Genomic DNA, 21,413 nt, shown 5'->3' on the forward strand with positions numbered 1-21,413 from the left:
GCTAACGATTCATTTCCTACCGGCGTGGCGCGCCCGACGATTTACGACGTTGTGCTTCCCGTTGTAGTTTTGTATCTCTTAAGATAGGAAACGATTGATTAACGACGACAATTCCGCGATCAATGCTTATTTTTATTGTTTCGTATGAGATACAAAAGAAAATTTGGAAAATAAATTATTTTACCGACCTACTTTTTATAAATTACCTTCATCGGTTCGAGGAAACCCTGCAGAGACAGTTTTTTAACTTTGACACAATCTTTATAGGTGACTTCAATACTTATTTATTAAGAAAAATGATTTATACAGTCAGAATGAACCAACCGTGAAGTTAATGTCATAACAATTTATCCTTTTTGTTGAATTAAGGCTACGACAGAAATTATGAACGCAATTATTACTCTTCAGAAACAAATAGTTGACCTGAGGGGCATTATAGAAGGTCTAAAATCTTAATTTGGAAGAAAAGTACAGAGAAGCATCAAAGATGTTTACTAAAACGAATTTGTCCTGGTCAAGTTATGAAAATAAGCAAACCAGAAATCTGAAAGTGGCCGCTAAAAAGATTCATAAAAGCTATGATGTTAATGATAACATTTGTAAAGTAACCCAAATGTCAAAATACAAAACAAAAGAGTCTCTTCCTTTATACATTTTGGATTTTGGACCGTCAGAGGATGTAAAAAGAATCCATGAAATAACAAACATATTAGGAATGCGTGTCAAAATGCCCCAGTGCAAAAGGTGTCAAGGTTGGAGCCACACCAAAGCTTACTGCCACAAAAATCCGAGATGTTGAATACTAAACCAGCGAATGCACTAAAGCCAAAGAAATCCCGGTTAAATGTTTCAACTGTGGTAAAAATCATCCAGCGAACTACCGAGGATGCATTGTGATTAAGGAACTAGAATCCATCAGGAATAAGAAAACAGTAAATTCAAATAAAATTAATCCGGGCGTCTCGTATGCCGAAAAAGCGAGTGGTGAAACTGCAGAGAAAACTGTAAATACTTCAACAAGAAGAAACAATAAAAACATTATATGCAAGACTAGATTTCATGGAAAGCAATTTAAACCAAGGAGCGATTCAAAAAAGAAATCAAAATGTCTAAAAAGCACCAACTAAAAATAATGTTGTGGAATTCCAATGAACAACACCAAACTATAGCGGTACAAGTTCAAACTGCTAATGGCTTAATATCTGTAGGAGCAACGTACATACCACCAAGACATAATCTCAAAAGAGAAAATTATCAGGAAATTCTGCTAGATCTTGACAACAAATTTATACTTGGAGGAGACTTTAATGCAAAACATATGTTTTGGGATTCTTGCTTGACAAATACAAAAGGAAAAGAACAGAACCATGCAATAGAGGCTCTAAATTGTGAGGTGCTCTCCACTGGGAAGCCAACTTACTGGCCAACAGATGGACCTGCTTGATTTTTTTAATAAGAAAAATATATAGCTTAAAGCCGGATTTATATTTGTCTAACGTGTCGTGTTGTGACGCGTCAGAACGGTATCGGTTGAATACATTTACTATGGTGAGATTTATATTTGTGTGTCGCAATGTGTTGTGTCGCATCAGCAGCGATCCCATGTCCGTCAGAGCATCGGAGTGGGAAGTGACGCATAACGACAGATCAGACAAATGTACACCTGCCTTATGACTCGTCAGATTTACGTTTTTTCTTTCTTTCGATATTAAATTTAATTACATTTAACATTATCAGCATCGCTCTCAAGCTCTTTAACCAGGCCGTGAAATTCTGGATGAACCCAATATCTTCTCCAGAGCCTCCTGTCCCAGTAGTTTATACGGTCGTTCGAAGATAGACTAGACTAGTCGATTTTCCACTTTTAAATAGCCATTTATCATTAGCCGCTCGCAGCCGGATCATTGTTGCTGTCACCATCTCCTCAACGTGATAATTGAGAGGAGGAAGGCACATTACATTCTCCATTGCTGCAGTTGGTGTGGATATCATCGAGCCGATAACGTAAAGACAAGCCAGACGTTGCAATTTTTGTAGTTGCAAAACAATCGTTTTATTTCTAACTCTTGGCCACCAGTTTACGGCGCCGTAAGTCATCATTGGACGTATCACTGCAGTGTATATCCACAGGGATATTTTGGGCGTTAAATCCCAGGAGGTAGCAACGGCCCTTCTGCACTGAGCGAACGCAATGCCTTATTTATCTTACCTTCGATATGCGGTCTCCAAGTCAGGCTTAACCCCAGATACTTCACTTCATTGGCAAAACGCAAGGAAACTTTGCAAAGTCAGGGCGTTCTAAGGGTACCCAGCCTTCTTTTCCTTGTGAAGAGAACCATGTCTGTTTTATTCCGGTTTACCGACAGAGAACTGTCTCGACACCAGCGTTCGATTATTCTCAGTCCAGCCTGCATTCGGTCGCATAGGACATTTTCGAACTTTCCATGAACCAAAACGGCTAGATCGTCTGCATAGGCGCAGACATTGAATTTTTCAGATGAAAGTTGTCTTACAAGGCTGTCCAGGGTGAGATTCCACAGCAGGGGTAATAAAACCCCACCCTGTGGACATCCTCGTTCAACGATCGCTTTTATTTTGTTATCTTTATTATTATTATTAGTAGTGTCAATTATACTATGGACGGCCCTTTTTGAGAGCATATTTAGAATCCAGTACGCTAGTGCAGGCTGGATTCCTTTGTCTCTAAGGGCTTTATTAATTGTATGGAAAGCTGTCCTGTCAAAGGCTCCTTCGATATCTATAAATACTCCGAGAGTGGACTCTTTATAGTCCAAAGATCTGTCGATAACTCCTACAATATCTTGTAGGGCAGTTTCTGTTGATCTTCCCAGAGTGTATGCATGCTGGCTTGGGTGCAGGGGAAACCTTTCCAGTGTCGTTTCTCTTATATATCTTTCACATAGCCTTTCAAGCGCTTTCCCGACGAATGAGGAAAGACTGATTGGTCTATATGATTTTGGGTCAGTGTAATCTCTCCTCCCAGGTTTAGGGATGAAGACTACCTTTACTTCTCTCCAGGATAAGGGAACATAGCGGAATGCTGAGTGCGTCAGAACACAACATATAAATGTGAACACTAACCATTACGTCAGAGCGCATCACGTCACAACACGTCAGACAAATATAAATCCGGCTTGAGATTTATATTTGTGTGTCGCAATGTGTTGTGTCGCATCAGCAGCGATCCCGATGTCCGTCAGAGCAGTGGAGTGGGAAGTGACGCAAAACGACAGATCAGACAAGTGTACACCTCTCTTATGACTCGTCAGATTTGCGTTTCTTCTTTCTTTCGATATAAAAACGGCCTCTTCAACCAGGCCGTGAAATTCGTCTTTAGCCTCTCTCTTTCTGCTCACTGGATGAACCCAATATCTTCTCTCTTTTTCTTTTTTTAGAAGAGTTGCCAGTACCATTAAATGAATATCTTCTTCATAATTTGAATCAGAAGATTCATGGGAAAACATTATAGACTCACGTATGAACTCTTTGGGTGCTACAATCGTAGCACCCAAAGAGTTCATACGATTGATTCAAAATATCGCCAGAGTACGTCAGAACACAACATATAAATGTGAACACTAACCATTACGTCAGAGCGCATCACGACACAACACGTCAGACAAATATAAATCCGGCTTAAAATATAGAAAAAAAAATGCGAGTCTGCAACCAATATCACACTGAATATATCTGAATACGCAAATCGCGTATTGCAATACCAGTACTGTGATATTGGTTGCATACTTGCAATGATGACCTCGGGTACGATAATTAATTAACACACTGTACATTAAAACCAGTAAGATATTAAAACTCAGATTATACAAGACTTGGCCATGAGCGACCTATTAGTGCGGAGAATGTACATACATAAATTTTTTATTTCATTGATGAAGTCTATTGTTTAGTGATAAACGGTCTAATGGTGATGCAATTTGGCATCGAAATGGACGCTAAAAGCTATAGATGTTAAGTCAGTCGGTGGTGACCAACTAACACAGTTCTAGTTTTAATCTAGACAGTGAGTCGTAGTAGTAGTGAACGACGTCCGGCGCAGCGTCGAGACGTCGATGCCCCGAGAACCATTAACCGTCGCAAATGGACGGGAAATAGTCGAAATTTACGCTCCTGCTAAGCCACAGGAAATGACTGGATGTCGAAAAGACGTCGGTGAATCCCCTTCAGAAATCCCGTTTCTCATTCAGGCGAGCTTAACTATAAAGAGGTTCCAAAGCGGTTGTAGTGACCCGCAAATGATCGACAATTTTCTAAAAAAAAAAAAAACTCGATAATGATGTTGTACTATAAACTTGGAAGTTTTAATCGTAAATAAAGTGGGATGTTACTATGGTATAAAACGAAAGCGATTTAAACTGAAAGCCACCGTTGGACCGTACGAGAACGGTGACTACTCCCATAGTGGAGCACTTGACGTACATTTAGTTGCAAAATAGCGTTTCCACGGGGAGACCTCGGTTTACGTTGACGCGAAATAACGAAATAAGGACTCCCTTTTGTCAGCAAATTTATATCCTTTTATTTCTAAACGATGCAATATTAAAGTTTTTGATTTTAATTAGAATTTAAGGTGTTTCCGAGTTCATTCATCTGCGCAAGTACAAAAGAGCACTAAATGGCCGTGATAATGCGCTTGGTGGCGGAACTAAATTTGTACAAATTTTCCACAACCAAGGGTTAACAAAGCCGGTTCGTTGGGAGGAACGGAGAAAGGAGATACACGTATCGGTTTAATTGTATCACGTCTAGCTAGAGGAAGGAATCGTCTTGAATATTAATCGTCGTTCACGCCCTCTGCTTTGTTTCAACCTTATTCTTATTTTCTCTACGATTAAAAATTACTCACCCAAACTAATTTAAGATTTAGGCTAAGATGTTCTGGTTGAATTGTCGACTTGGGTATTGTTAGTTCAGTCGGTGTTAAAGGGTTTGTTCAAAAACACTGACCGAAGGAAGCTTAACACAAACTTGCGAACAAACAATTCGATTCGAACAGTGGCCATCGAAGGGTAACTCGGTTAGCCCTGACCGGTCGAGTAACCACCTAACCAAGGACGTGATGTTATTGTTTCAGACGGTGCGATAGTTATCGTTAAGCTCCGGGTGCTTTTAGTGTTTAGTCATGATGGGCTTTTAACGTTGTTATTGCTGTAACAAAAAAAAATGACAAAATTAATTTTTAATTAAGTTAAACGACGCATTCCTGCGTTGTACGAAACTTGACGAAAACTTGTTTGAACCGGTACCCCGAGCAAAAGGTAAATTCACACCGAATTACAGTTTAATGAAGTTTCTGCAGTTACCAAAACTACCTCTCGTAGTACTAACTTACTCAACCAGGATTTCTTGTCGGAACGGCACAAATGCTAACTAGTGTTAGTCCAACTACGCACCAATGTCTCAAGTTGTAACAAGCTACCTGATTTGGATGGTTATTATTATTACAAGTTTAGAATCGAATTTATCAAAAATCCATTAATTTCAACATTTTTATTATTGGGCGCTAATAATAACGAAGTAATTTGTTCGGAATAATTCAAGGTGAAGAAACTAGGTCAGAAAGGGAATTAATCATAGGGAAACCGGGAGATGGTTGTATGGAAACTTGGAACAAAATGGAGCCGGGCAGAACTTTACGATTGAATTGTATTATAATTGCGAACCGCAACTTCGTGGCCGTAAATCAAGCGAATAATTTATGCTTCGCTGTGTCCAATGTCCGAACGCCGAATCGATTGCGATTAATAAGAAAAAAGAAAGATATTGTAACGTTTTTTTAGTTATTTATATTTATTTATATCTGAACACAATATAATCTTTATTATTTTATTTAAGACACAACTGTCTAAAATATGTCACCCCGAAATTCCGAATCAACATGATGCCCAACTAGAGCTTGCAATACCTGACCAAAATCTAACAACATTGTAATTCCCACTATATTTTTAGATTGGCAATAAGATACAGAATCTGAGAAGATAATCAAAAAATGGAAAGATATTAGGAATCTGTACAAAGTACCTATAATCTTATGGTCTAGATAGCATTATTGTTTTGTTGGCTGCCGCGTCAAAAAATGAAATTACACTTCATCATCTCAAGCTATGTGGAATTCTTTCGAATTCCTGCTTTGGAATTTTCTGGAAAGGTGCAGTTTCCAGAAAGAAACTTTATTGTTTTTAATATTTACAATTGAAGAGTGTAAGTTCTAAACGGTCTAAGTGCCAAAATCGGAAATTTTTAGTTATACATGCAGAAAAGGTCTAAGTGCCATGCCTAATAGTAGTACAAACGGTATAAGTGCTGGCGATTTATTTAGGTGTTCATCTACTATAGGATAGATGGCGCTTCCTGTATGTGCCAAGATAAAATTGTAGTCAAAAGCAAGGACCATTATAGTCGATTAAAATCTCAAAAAGAATTTCTGAGCCCCGATTTAAACATAAACCGCCTCTTTATAGCATTTAAAAAGAAACATCCTAACACTGCAGTAAATTACAGATTTTATTCGGACACATTCCACAAACACTTCCAACATCTTCGATTTGGAAAACCAAGATCAGATACCTGCCCAAGTTGTGATTTACTCAATTCCAAAATAAAGGCAAGCACTGCTGAAGACCAGAGATCCCTTAAAGGGAAACTTGAATTACACCAGCGAAAAGCCAAAAAAGCCAGGAAAGAGCTGCAGAATTATTCAATTGAATCACAGCAACCAACGTCTAATAATATAGTGATTTCCATAGATTTAGAGCAGGTCATCTTCATACCAACTCTCACTCATAGTGACATGTTTTACAGCCCTCCTGTTATAACTTGGGCATACATTTGGCAGACACCAATAGTGCCTTCATGTGTCTTTGGGACGAATCAGTAACAGGAAGAGGAGGTTGTGAAGTCGGATCTGCGCTCTTAAGAGTTCTTCTTTTCAACAATACGTTCGCAACTAAAAGTAAACTAGTCATTTGGAGTGACAACTGTATTGGGCAAAATAAAAATCGAATGCTCCTTATAGTGCTTATATATTTAGTTGCAACGGGCAAGTTTCTGCAAATCGATCAAAAATTTCTAGTAAGTGGACATTCTTATCTTCCCTGTGATAGGGACTTCGCCCAAATAGAGAAACGCAAACGAGTTTGTAAGCTATTTGTACCATCAGATATAGAACGGATGATTAAAGAAGCTCGTCATCAAAATCCATTTGAGGTTGTCAACTTGGTTGAAAATGATTTCAAGGATCTGCAGAAGTTCGCGGATACTTTCATAAATACAGCAAATCTACAGATTTCTCAAGCTTCATGGATCCGAATTTCTAGTGAGAACCCAGGCCATGTAAAAATGAAGAAAAATTTCAGCGAGTTCGAAGATTGGAAAATCTGCAATTTATTAAAAAGAGGGAAAAGTATCCAGGCTCTTCGTTCGTACCAGATACCTCCCCTGCAATGTAAGAATCGGATTACTGCAGCCAAACTCAAAGATCTCAAAGCTATGCAAGACTATATTCCACTTAGACGTTATCGTTTTTATTCAGACCTGATTGGTAAAACCTCTAAGCTCATGCAGGAATAATAATCCTCCATAAATATTAATTTTAAAGTTTTTAGTTACCTAGTTTGAAATGTATTATGGGTTTAACTTTTTTTTGCAATAAAATATCCAAAAACTGATGGAATGTTGTGTTATTTGTAGTATTCAATCCCTTCTCAATAATATATATTAAGGTACATAGGTACCCTTTGAAAAAAAACTAACAAGGCACTTAGATCTTTTTAAGATTTCCTGTTTTCATTTTTTTTTGCAGTCCGATTTAAGCTTTTGTCTGCACTTTTTTCCTAAAGTAACATGTTCTATGTAAAAAATATATAGTTACAGCTGAAATACTGTTTGCTACTTTCCAAGATAGTTTTCTTTGATTATCTCGCTTTCATGTTTTTGGCACTTAGACCCTTTAGAACTTACTCTCTTCAATTATTATCCCCTTAATACATTCTAATATATATTATTAGTATATTATTTTTACCCTCTACCCTCTTCCTCCATTTCCATACCCTCGGCTCCTCGGCCCAATCATCCCCTCATCCTTCCCTTTGTCTCCTTACCCCCACAACCATTCTCATCCATCGTTTCCCCTCTCCCCCCTCTCCTAAGATCTGCCCTCGTTCCAACTCCTCCTCCCTCAACTCACTGCACCCATTCAACATATGTTCCAACGTTTCCCATTCCTCCCTGCATAGCCTACACCACCTCTCCTCATCGGCCATCCAGTATCTGTTAGCTCTCTCCTCGTTTCCACAACGGAACCTAGCCACCAACTTCTTCCCTTCCTCATCTCGTTCCAATAACAAGTATCTAGGCAGCCCCTCCGTTATTATGTCCCTGTACCTTTCGTTATACCTCCCCACTTTTATTTGTGTCCTTCTTTCCTGTCTCTGCACATCTCGGTCCCTATCTCTCAACTCCCTCCACATCTCCCTACCCACTCTTCGTCCACTATTTATCTCAGTTACAGAGTAGCCCGCTCGTCTATAACAATTGTCTCTGTCTCCTTTCCCATATCTGATTTTTCCCTCCAACACTCCCCCAAGATCCCGCAGTTTGGCCTCCCTTCTATTCTTTCTTCATATTTCACTGCTCTCCTGCCCGCCTCCACCGTTACCTCTTCCCTCACTATATACCCCGGTGTTTCTCTCGCCACCCCAAGCACCCATCTCCAGTATCTAGCTTGCACGTCCTCCAGCATTGCCTGCTCTCTCCATCCCCATACATCATCACACTGCTAACCAGACCTTCAAACATAATCTTCCTCGCTGCCACATTCCTTCCAAAGACTCTCTTCCCCCAACCCCATACTTGTCCCATCACCTTATTCGCCTTTTTTGCCATAGCTATCACATGCAACTCCTCCCTGAACACATACCCCAAGTAAGTATACTCCCTAACCTCCTCGATCTCTTTTCCCTCCCATCTCCAGTTTTCTGTTCTTTTTCTCCCACCCTTACAAAACTTCATCATCCTTGTCTTCCCCCTAAAATATCTTTCCAATGTCTTTATCATATCTTTCATCTCCGCCACTTCTCTCGCCATGACCACGATGTCATCCGCGTATGCTAACATATGCACCTTTCTACCTCCCACCACCAACCATCCCATTTGCCCCTTCCCCAATCTATCCTCCAGGTCCGCCGTATACAGTGCAAACAGACTTGGGCTCAGCGGACATCCCTGCCTCAGTCCCTTCGTCGTCCAGAACACGTCGCTCAGCTTATCTCCCACTTTTATCCTAGCCATAGTCTCCATGTATATTTCCTTCACTCTCGCAATTAGGTGTTCCGTGATCCCCCTCCTCCCCATCTCCTCCCCTATTCACCTTATCAAAAGCCGCCTTCATGTATGTCAGACTTATCATACTACTGTTATACTTGGTGAGACACGTACATTAAGTTGTCGACATCAAAGGTTGAGTCTTCGTTATCTTCAACATTCTGTCAGAGTGCAAAATGATATTTCTTGTAGTAAAAATGAGGTTAGTACGGACATAAGATAGATAACAAATTTCTGTTTGGTCAACATCATTTTCCAGCACAGCTTTAAACAAACACAGCCGTTTTCGATCGATCGCCTCCGGCTAGCATTTTTTTAATGAAACGTCAAAAAATGTCACTTGAAAATGTAAACTTTCACAAGCGATCTCAGCGAGAGGTACGATTCAAATCGTGTAATAATCTTATTCAGGTTAATCGCAGCTAGGTAACTAAATGCACGTATGAATTCTATGTGAGGGGATAGTTAGTAAATTAGCATATCTAGTGTTAACACTATGCTTATCTCTTCTGGGCACAAATCTACAATGCCATCCACAGCCAGACAGCTTGTAAGTAAATCATTCGAAGACAGGAATTCTGCACTTTTTGTAATCTGTCTTTATCCCTTCTATACAAAAACTCACCATTAAGTTGCTGAGCACTAAAGATTCACACAGCATGACCTTACAAGTCTTGGAGAAAACATGCCGCTGATGAAATATGAACTTAAGAGCGCTGTATGACTTTCTTATTAAGTAAGAGGTATTCTTAACAAAACGTAGATTCCTGTCCAGAAAGAGACCGAGATCCTTAACACAATCGAAAAACGGGATAAACACAGACCCGACGGTCAACTCGAGTTGATTCGCGCACCCACGGCCACGTGTCGGTCCGAACAGAATAGCTTGTGATTTCGTTGGGTTCAGCACAAGACAGTGTCGTTTAGTGTATTTAAGCAAAGCCTCCAAGGTAGAATTGATGCTACTCTCAGCACCCGCGGCATCTTGTGGATAGAAGGATCTGTATATCTGAATGTCGTCGGCGTACAGGTGGTAGTTGCATCCCAGAAAATGGCTTGGTAGGTCCTAGGTATATAAAGCGAACAGGATTGGTGGTAGAATAGCAGCCTGGGGAACTCCACACGTGACATCCAGAGAATCCGAATGGACACGATCAACAACAACTCGCCAAATATGAGCTAATCAGCGTTGATTTGCGTAATCATCAAGGTAACAAGCGAGGCAATGATAGCGAGGCAACAAGTTAAAATAAAAGTGTTAATATGACGACGGAGCTGAATCTCTAACAATTTCTCAAATATCTTCGCTAAAGTAAGTAGAATGCTGATCGATCTCAAATCCTTTACATCCTGCGCTGGATTTCTTTTCGGTATGGGTATCACAAGCGACTCCTTCCATGCTTCAGGAAAAGTACAAGTATCTATGCACGCATTAAAGACATGAGTAACATATTCCACGGCCAAATCGAGTAGCTTCCCTGGATATTTCGGGGTAGATTCTTAAAGCGCATTAATTTTGGAAACAACGGAGGAGACAGATGTGCAATATCCCAACATAGCCCCTTTCCTTAAAGTCAATGGGTAATCGTTGACGTTCATTACACTAACAGGAAGTGTCCGTGCAGTACGTATCAGGGCTTTACCCACAGCAATCACTCGTCATTTGGCCTTGATTCTTCCTTCACTAGGCGTGCCGTCCAAACTGCCATCCAGAATTACTTCACTTCGTTTTGGTAAGAAGGTATCCGTGGCTAAGATCACACAAATAGTTTCATCTTCTTTCTTTTGCAGGACTACCTCGTCACCATTTATTTTCAATACACCACGTTTTAAATTTAATTCGAAGCCTTCAGAAGTCATGACGTCCATTCCAAGTATTATTTCGTCTTCGATGTCTGCTATCAGTGCTGAATGTTTTATTAATGTACTACCGATAGCGATGTTAATGTACAGGGTGGGCAAATTTGGGTGTTATTATAGGCTATCTCAGAAACTATAAGAGATACGAAAAAAGTAGGTGCCATGTCTCGGTCTCTTTTTTCGAGACTAACCCAATCCCGCAAACACCAAACCTCTATCTTCTTTTGTTTTTAAGTTATAGCCAAAAAGTCAAATTTTCGTGATTTCAAAAAATGCTCATATTTCGTTTATTTTTGAAATTAGACAAATGGGGTTAATGCATTCTTAAGACACTTTTTTGAGTAGAATATACTGCCGTTGAAAATTTTTTAACATAGCTGATAATTTTTGAGATATAACATAAAGTTGTATTTTTTTAAATACAAACTATACTTTATTATGATGTTTCTGCGGAAAATAAGCGTTATTTTTCAATTTTTAAAATATTGAAGATTAAAATTAAAATTTTTAATTATAGTAGGCGAGGAAAACGCTAAATACTACTCAGTTACTATAGTAACGTGAGTTTACTTGTCATTTCATTTGATTTCATGAATTTTGCGAAACGAGTGTCCCGTTTAAAAAGTTATGCATTATCTTTAAATAAAACGATAAAATTAAATATAGAATACATTGGAGTCAATTTCAAAAGAAAAGATTGCTGATATCAAAAAACTTCTACATCTTATGTTGTGGGGAAAACTGGGAAAATACTACCGAAGATTTCATTCATTGATACCGAACTGTTCTAATCTTACAACTAGTAAGTTGAGTAGAAGAAGATGACAGTTTATGACTCCTTACTGCTGGCAGAAGACTAAGTACTACTAATGAAAGACTAGATGTTGCAAATGAAGCAGATTCTTCTTACAGAAGACTGCACACTACTACCAGAAAACGAAATACTGGTAGAAGACTAGATATTGCTGCAAACGACTAGATATTGCTGGCAAAAGACTAAGTATTGCTAGTGAAAAACTAGATATTGCAAATGAAGCACATCCTTCTTAGAGAAGACTACACACTACTACTAAAAATCAAATACTTTTAGCAGAAGACTTAACTTTACTGTCAGAACACCAAATTATATTGTCAGAAGTTACTATTACTAATGGTACAAATCCCGTTTAAATTTCTGTCCAATACTTGTTAAAATTGCATCCTTTGCTTCCCGATTTCTATGTTCATTAGATGTGATATTCCAAAGAATTGAATTTTCTTCATACACTTCAATTAATTCAAATATTTCTTCTTGGGACTATTTTCTTTTAGGTGTTATCTTTAAACGTGTTATATTGAGAAAACTCGCAGCTAGTCGCAGCAAAATTCGAACCGTGTTCGGTTTTTGACAGTTACTCTCACGATAGATAAATTATGCGTGTCCACTTGAGTACAAATCTCAACGTGTTTACTCTCCGAAAGTCCACCAGAAAATATACTCTCGAGAGCATTTTTCGCAAGTGGACACTTAGCTTAATGGTACAAGACCAACTTTCTGTCATATTCGTGCAAAACCATACAGCAATTAGGTAGTAATTACTGTCCGAACCCGCCTACTATAATCAAAATTTTGAACTTTAGCACTTACTATTTGGAATTGAAAATTAACGCTTATTTTTCGCAAATGCACCATACATGCGATACATCAATGGAAAGCTAAAAATATGCTCTTTTCATTAACATCATAATCAAGTATAGTTTGTATTTAAAAAAATACAACTTTGTGTTGTATCTCAAAAACGATCAAATATTTTTAAAATTTTTCAACGGCAGTATATTCTACTTAAAAAAGTGTCTTAAGAACGTATCAACCTCATTTCTCTAATTTCAAAAATAAACGAAATATGAGCATTTTTTGAAATCACGAAAATTTGACTTTTTAGCTATAACTTAAAAACAAAAGAAGATAGAGATTTGGTGTTTGCGGGATTGGGTTAGTCTCGAAAAAAGAGACCAGGACATGGCACCCACTTTTTTCGTATCTCTTATAGTTTCTGAGATAGCCTATAATAACACCCAAATTTGCCCACCCTGTACACTTCATCAATGTACTTTTTGCAACGTGTCCAAGCTCTCCACAGTTCCAGCACCTAATTTCTTTCTTCCTTCGTCACCCTCTTCATCTAGCTGTCCAACGCGAGCTTGACTCTTGCAAGATATTTTCACGACCTCCATCTTTAGTGTGCGAGTTAAAGCGTCAGCTATTTTTGTTGGACATAAAAGCATGACTCGTTGTTGTATATCCTTATCTTGGAATCCACTCTAATGTATCTTCACTCACCTCTGGCCAAGTTAATCTTGTTAATCGACACATCAAACTCAAATTCCATCAATGTCGCATTTCCAAATACCTCACAAAGGAATCGTAGTCACCTTGCTCTGCTGGTGAGAGTTTATCTAGTATCTCAGCCGAATCATCTCGCAAGGACAGTATCAGTGATGTGGCTTTCTCCTTAGTTGACCACTTCAAATTATTTGAAGTAAGTGCTCCATGTTATTTTTCCATCAAACTGTGGTGGTTTTATATGCATATGCGATATTGGTGGTGTTAATCCTTTGATTGCAAAATCAGCTGTATCGTAACCCTTCATGGCATAGGTCTCTTCTAGTGATACCATTTCCTTTTTAATCCCATCTATCTTTTTCCGGAACAGTTCTAATTTTTGTCTACTTCTGATAATTTTTGATCAAAATTTCGAATCAACACGTCTGTTCTGTTACAATATTTTTTCGATATAATTCGCCTCGTTATCAACGATCAATTTAAAATTCCTTTATTTAAAAAAGACTATTAAGCGAAACGACCTCGGGGGTTACCCCATTCTCTTTTCCGGGATTCTCCGGTATTTTTTTAATTAAAACTTTGGGCGTGCCACGCGACTCGTACTGATCTCTGCATTCGTAGTACTTTAATTACGACGGCGCTCTTCGCCAAACGGGTGGCGGCTGGAAAATCGGTCCGCAAAACCCGGTATATCCCAGCGGCGGCGGTCGCACTCCCGCTGCTTTCCGCCCCCAAATGCGTGCGTTGGGGCTTTCGGTTCCGGATATGGCCATCGATATTTCAACGAGATTTATTTACTTCGTTTTTGTAAGGTAGCCGTCGGGATATGTTGAAAGTTTGGTTCCGAGATATTCACGGGAGACGCTTTCGTGTTTTATATCCGAGAAAATATTGACTGCTCGGGCCCCAGAAAATGTGTTTTCGGAAATTCAATGCTAAAATAACAAACGTTATGATGTTATATTTTTTAGAATTAAATCGTAATTATTACTACCAATGTTTCCTTTCTGCGTCCTGAAACAAGGCTTGGATCATTGAACTCTTCTGTTATGGAAGCTGGAACAAAGCTTGTTAATTCCATCTATCGAAGTATGCAACCAATATCACACCATTTTTATTGCAATACGCGATTTGCGTATGATGCGTATTGCACTGTGATGTTGGTTGCATACTTGCAATGATGACGTCGGGTACGATAATTAATTAACACACCGTATATATAGTAATATAGATGGTGAGTGGTGCGCAAATTGAAAACTAAATAGATTAAATTAAGTAAATTAAGTAATTAGCATAATAGTCAATTCTACGCTGACGCTCTCATAATATTCCGACAAAAGCATTTCATCGCCAAAATACGACGAAGACAAGGCCACAGAAACACAAATAGAACAAGACATCCTCAACGGTAGAAACTCCCCCTGTGAATAGTCTATGCCAATTTCGTTTGCTGATCTCATAGGAACACGTGTCGTATCTCACATAACTAACCCATTCAAATATTCTACTTTCTATTCTAGTTAATTGAATAATAAATTATGAATCCTAATAAATTTATATCCCTTAAACTCTTCCTTGGGGATGTATTAAAGAAAATGTCTTTTTTTAAGATATTTTATCGGTTTTAAATTGGAAACTTATTAGGGGTTGTTATGAAGTGCATCTTAATTAACTTCTGTAGGATTTTATTAGATTAACAAAATTTATATTTAGTGCCTGTCGTTGATTGGACCGGGTAATTTCCTTCACATAGAGATACGGCGCATAAAATGCTTGCAGCGTAGTTTGGAGTTTCCGTAAAGTGAATCTAAATTGGATAGGGTCTGAAGAGGGATAACCTAATTTTATACACACGCAATCTAGCATTCTCTAAAATTATACCGTTCACGTAAAACGGTAACTTACTTTCGAACCTATAACAATAGACATCTCAAAATCATTTTATTTTAGTACGAGATATAACTACATCGTAACTTCGCAAACCTCAAGATTATACTTGAGACTAATCCGTGAATAATCCCGGGGTTGGAAGCGAAACGGTTGGAATGTGAGGGTGTATTATCACGACAGATTAAGGTAAGGATATAAGGAAGTCCGCGACAGTAATTTGAATGAGTTCGTTAGGTTACGTTAATAGAACATAAAATTGCGTGAAATTAAATCTCTTGGCTTAACTAAACCCTTTAAACGACGTTTCGTGGCCAATAACGTTTTGTATCTATGCCAAATTAAACGTTAATTAATTATTCCCCAAATCAATTTAATATTCACAAATATTCCCAATTCGTCAGAACGATTTGAAACCAAGCTTCCAACCGCTTTTCGATCTGAAATAGGGGGATACAGCCCTTACACTTTTTAACCCGGTTTTGAAGTACGTCATAAAAAAACTTCCAGTTGATACCAAAGGGACACTACTCTTTAGTCGTTACAGGTGCGTTGCTTTTAGATCTAAATCTCTCATTGATGATATGGTGTATATTTGACGATAATAGTTACTTATACAGGTTGTCCCGTATCTTCCCCATTAGAGCATTGTACGGTTGTAAGATAAATTATTCTGAAGCGATCTTTCTAATAAAATTTTTTCGAAATGTTTATAGTGTTCACGGAAAAAGTTTATTTCTCTTTCCGTGTCGAATCTATTGGCGTAGCGGATCGGCCGAGGGTGCCACCGATTACCTGAGTCTGATTTACGATCTGCCAGTTCGTTTAAACAGCTCCCGTGCGGTTATTATAAACATTTCAAAAAAAAATTATTAGAAAGATCGCTTCAGAATAATGTTCTGGTGCGGAAGATATGGGACACGCTGTATAGCAAGGCTGCGAGGTTAGAGCCGAGATCGCTTGCGGCCGAGGCTGAAGTGTTATATTGTTTTCTTTAAGTCTAAATCCCTCATTGATGATATGGTGTATATTTGATGATAGTATATAGTTACTTATATACCAATGCCGCGAGGCTATAGCTAGAGCCGAGGTCGCTTGCGGCCGAGGCTGAAGTGTTATATTGTTTTCTTTAGGTTTAAATCTCTCATTGATGATAGGATATACATTTGACGATAATAGTTAGTTATATACCAAGACCGCGAGGTTATAACTAGAGCCGAGGTCGCTTGCGGCCGAGGCTGAAGTTTTATATTGTTTTCTTTAGGGTTAAATCTCTCATTGATGATATGGTGTATATTTGACGATAGTAGTTACTTATATACTAAGGCCGCGAGGTTATAGCTAGAGCCGAGGTCGCTTGCGGCCGAGGCTGAAATGTTATATTGTTATCTTTAGGTTTAAATCTCTCATTGATGATAGGATATACATTTGACGATAATGGTTAGTTATATACCACGACCGCGAGGCTATAGCTAGAGCCGAGGTCGCTTGCGGCCGAGGCTGAAGTGTTATATTGTTTTCTTTAGGTTTAAGTCTCTCATTGATGATATGATATGATATACATTTGACGATAATAGTTAGTTATATACCAAGACCGCGAGGTTATAGCCAAAGCCGAGGTTGCTTGCGGTCGAAGTTGAACTGTTGCAATCTTTTCTTTTAAGTTTAAATTTCTCATTGATGATATGGTATATATTTGATGGTGTATATTATACATCATATCATCAATGAGAGATTTAACCCTAAAGAAAACAATATAACACTTCAGCCTCGGCCGCAAGCGACCTCGGCTCTAGCTATAACCTCGCGGCGATGGTATATAAATAAATACTATCGTCAAATATACACCATATCATCAATGAGAGATTTAACCCTAAAGAAAACAATATAACACTTCAGCCTCGGCCGCAAGCGACCTCGGCTCTAGCTATAACCTCGCGGTCTTGGTATATAACTAACTATTATCGTCAAATGTATATGTTATCATCAATGAAATATTTAAACCTAAAGAAAACAATATAACACTTCAGCCTCGGCCGCAAGCGACCTCGGCTCTAGCTATAACCTCGCGGCGATGGTATATAAATAACTACTATCGTCAAATATACACCATATCATCAGTGAGAGATTTAACCCTAAAGAAAACAATATAACACTTCAGCCTCGGCCGCAAGCGACCTCGGCTCTAGCTATAACCTCGCGGCGATGGTATATAAATAACTACTATCGTCAAATATACACCATATCATCAGTGAGAGATTTAACCCTAAAGAAAACAATATAACACTTCAGCCTCGGCCGCAAGCGACCTCGGCTCTAGCTATAACCTCGCGGTCTTGGTATATAACTAACTATTATCGTCAAATGTATATGTTATCATCAATGAGATATTTAAACCTAAAGAAAACAATATAACACTTCAGCCTCGGCCGCAAGCGACCTCGGCTCTAGCTATAACCTCGCGGCGATGGTATATAAATAACTACTATCGTCAAATATACATCATATCATCAGTGAGAGATTTAACCCTAAAGAAAACAATATAACACTTCAGCCTCGGCCGCAAGCGACCTCGACTCTAGCTATAACCTCGCGGTCTTGGTATATAACTAACTATTATCGTCAAATGTATATGTTATCATCAATGAGATATTTAAACCTAAAGAAAACAATATAACACTTCAGCCTCGGCCGCAAGCGACCTCGGCTCTAGCTATAACCTCGCGGCGATGGTATATAAATAACTACTATCGTCAAATATACACCATATCATCAGTGAGAGATTTAACCCTAAAGAAAACAATATAACACTTCAGCCTCGGCCGCAAGCGACCTCGGCTCTAGCTATAACCTCGCGGTCTTGGTATATAACTAACTATTATCGTCAAATGTATATGTTATCATCAATGAGATATTTAAACCTAAAGAAAACAATATAACACTTCAGCCTCGGCCGCAAGCGACCTCGGCTCTAGCTATAACCTCGCGTTCTTGGTATATAACTAACTATTACCGTCAAATGTATATGTTATCATCAATGAGATATTTAACCAAAAAGAAAACAATATAACACTTCAGCCTCGGCCGCAAGCGACCTCGGCTCTAGCTATAACTTCGCGGTCTTGGTATATAACTAACTATTATCGTCAAATGTATATGTTATCTATCATCAATGAAATATTTAACCATAAAGAAAACAATATAACACTTCAGCCTCGGCCGCAAGCGACCTCGGCTCTAGCTATAACCTCGCGGTCTTGGTATATAACTAACTATTATCGTCAAATGTATATGTTATCTATCATCAATGAAATATTTAACCATAAAGAAAACAATATAACACTTCAGCCTCGGCCGCAAGCGACCTCGGCTCTAGCTATAACCTCGCGTTCTTGGTATATAACTAACTATTACCGTCAAATGTATATGTTATCATCAATGAGATATTTAACCAAAAAGAAAACAATATAACACTTCAGCCTCGGCCGCAAGCGACCTCGGCTCTAGCTATAACTTCGCGGTCTTGGTATATAACTAACTATTATCGTCAAATGTATATGTTATCTATCATCAATGAAATATTTAACCATAAAGAAAACAATATAACACTTCAGCCTCGGCCGCAAGCGACCTCGGCTCTAGCTATAACCTCGCGACGATAGTATATAAGTAACTACTATCGTCAAATATACACGATATCATCAATGAGAGATTTAACCCTAAAGAAAACAATATAACACTTCAGCTTCGGCCGCCAGCGACCTCGGCTCTAGCTATAACCTCGCGGTCTTGGTATATAACTAACTATTATCGTCAAATGTATATGTTATCATCAATGAGATATTTAAACCTAAAGAAAACAATATAACACTTCCGCCTCGGCCGCAAGCGACCTCGGCTCTAGCTATAACATCGCGGCCTTCGTATATAAATAATTATTATCGTCAAATCTGTATTATATTATCAATGAGGGATTTATAACACTTCAGCCTCGGTCGCAAGCGACCTCGGCTCTAGATATAACCTTGCGGCCTTGGTATATAAATAACTATTATCGTCGAATATATATCATATCATCGATGATAGATTTAGACCTAAAAGTAGACATTATAACACTTCAGCCTCGGCCGCAAGCGACCTCGGCTCAAAGCTATAACATCGCAACCTTCGTATATAAATAACTATTATCGTCAAATATATATTATATCATTAATGAGGGATTTAGATTTAAAACAAGACATTATAACACTTCAGCCTCGGCCGCAAGCGACCTCGGCTCAAAACTATAACCACGCGATCTTTATATATAAATAACTATTATCGTCAAATATACAGTGTGTTAATAAATTATCGTACCCGCCGTCATCATTGCAAGTATGCAACCAACAACACAGTGCAATACGCATCATACGCAAATCGCGTATTGCAATAAAAATACTGTGATATTGGTTGCATACTTGCAATGATGATTTTAGTGATATTTTAATGATTTTAAATAACTTCTTTTAGTTATGATGTATAAAGACGTAAAATAACAATAAACGTATATAAACAAGAAACTTCCCTTTGAGTAACGCCCCTATATCTGTCAGTAGCGACATCAAAAGTCAATAAGTTGTGAGGGCGTTGTATCGTAGAGAAAGCGTCACGACGGCACCGGAAAAGAAATGGGACGTCTACTACCAGGAGGTCGCTTAGGCGTCATGGCGCGGCTCGCATGGCACCTATTAACTAAAGATGCCATGCACGTTTCCATATAATGGTCGAGTCTGGGCCCGGCGAGGAAATAGAATTTCGCGACCATTCGGAATTTATCGTATTTTGCTCTGGCAGCGTTTACGATGGTCGATTTACTACGAGAAGAGATATAAATCGTTCTTGCTTACGGCTTATTACCGATCGAATCCGACTCGTATCGCGATTATCCGCGCGTTATTGATAGCGTAAAACATGTGAAGATATATATTAATCCAGAATTTTGTATCAAGTTTTACGACCAACATTTATAACCGAGCTTTTTTTAATTTATAATATATTAAAAATGATGAACAACGTAAATCATATTTTTTCTCCTTTTCATCAATATATCAAATTCAAGTCATTGATCACATTTTTATATAAAATCGATTATAATAAATAATGGTTTCGACATTTTTGCTATTGTCGTGGAAAAAGCTGCGTAAGTGCCGCGTTTTATGCCTCCTCGGGGCGCAAGAATTAGGGAAGTTACCGACGAAAGAAAGTTTTGACCCCGAAGGTAACGTTGTTTGCATTTAAATGTTCGCCTAGAGGGCGGGTTGAGAGTGCGTAACCCCTTGTGGAAGGATGTTTAGCATTTTAAACGCCTACGGATTTCTCTCGGTAAAAGTTTCCTTCTTGGTTAAAATTTTACATTTCTATAAAGGAACTTTTTCGAGGGATTCGTGTCAAATTTTTAAAACACTTAAATAAAACTTATTAACTTCTTATTATTATTGTTATTACTTACTCGATGTTTATTTTGAGAAGTGTTTGTCGCCCTATTTCTTATACAAACTCGCTAAGAAAGTCACGAAGCTCGAAAAACGTGTTCAAACAATTCTCTCTTCTCGGTATTGTTTGCTCACTTATAAAGCAAACTTACCTTTCTTATATGGAAAGGGTTGATATAACATTTAGAGTTTTGTTTTAAAAGTTTCTCTTCAATTAATAATTAAGAAGAAAAATGGCGGAGGAGCCGGGGAAAAAATAATTTCTTTAACAAATTCAATAACATTAAATTTAAATTATCTCTCTTTGCGGGTAACCATTTTAGCTTTTCTCATACGAAGTTTATACGGTATTGTTTCGGTAAATCTCGCGTAGCGGATGCGTTCAGAACGGAGGAAGCGGTCGGAATATCCCATTTCGTCGTGATGAATGCTTAATATGTGTTTGGATGGGTGTTTGCGGTACGTTCGGTCGAAAATTAAACTCTTTGAGTTACAGTTACGGCCGTTGAAAT

The 21,413-nt window shown here is 38.4% G+C and overlaps 1 protein-coding gene across 4 annotated transcripts in view; it reads left to right on the forward strand.

Annotated features, from left to right (window-relative positions):
* The window catches only part of LOC111417164 (stargazin-like protein), a 256,890-nt gene that overhangs the window by 225,790 nt on the left and 9,687 nt on the right, over positions 1 to 21,413 (forward strand). The window lies entirely within an intron of this gene.

The sequence above is a fragment of the Onthophagus taurus genome, chromosome 5 (genome assembly GCF_036711975.1).
Source record: "Onthophagus taurus isolate NC chromosome 5, IU_Otau_3.0, whole genome shotgun sequence".
NCBI classification, from domain to species: Eukaryota; Metazoa; Arthropoda; class Insecta; order Coleoptera; family Scarabaeidae; genus Onthophagus; species Onthophagus taurus.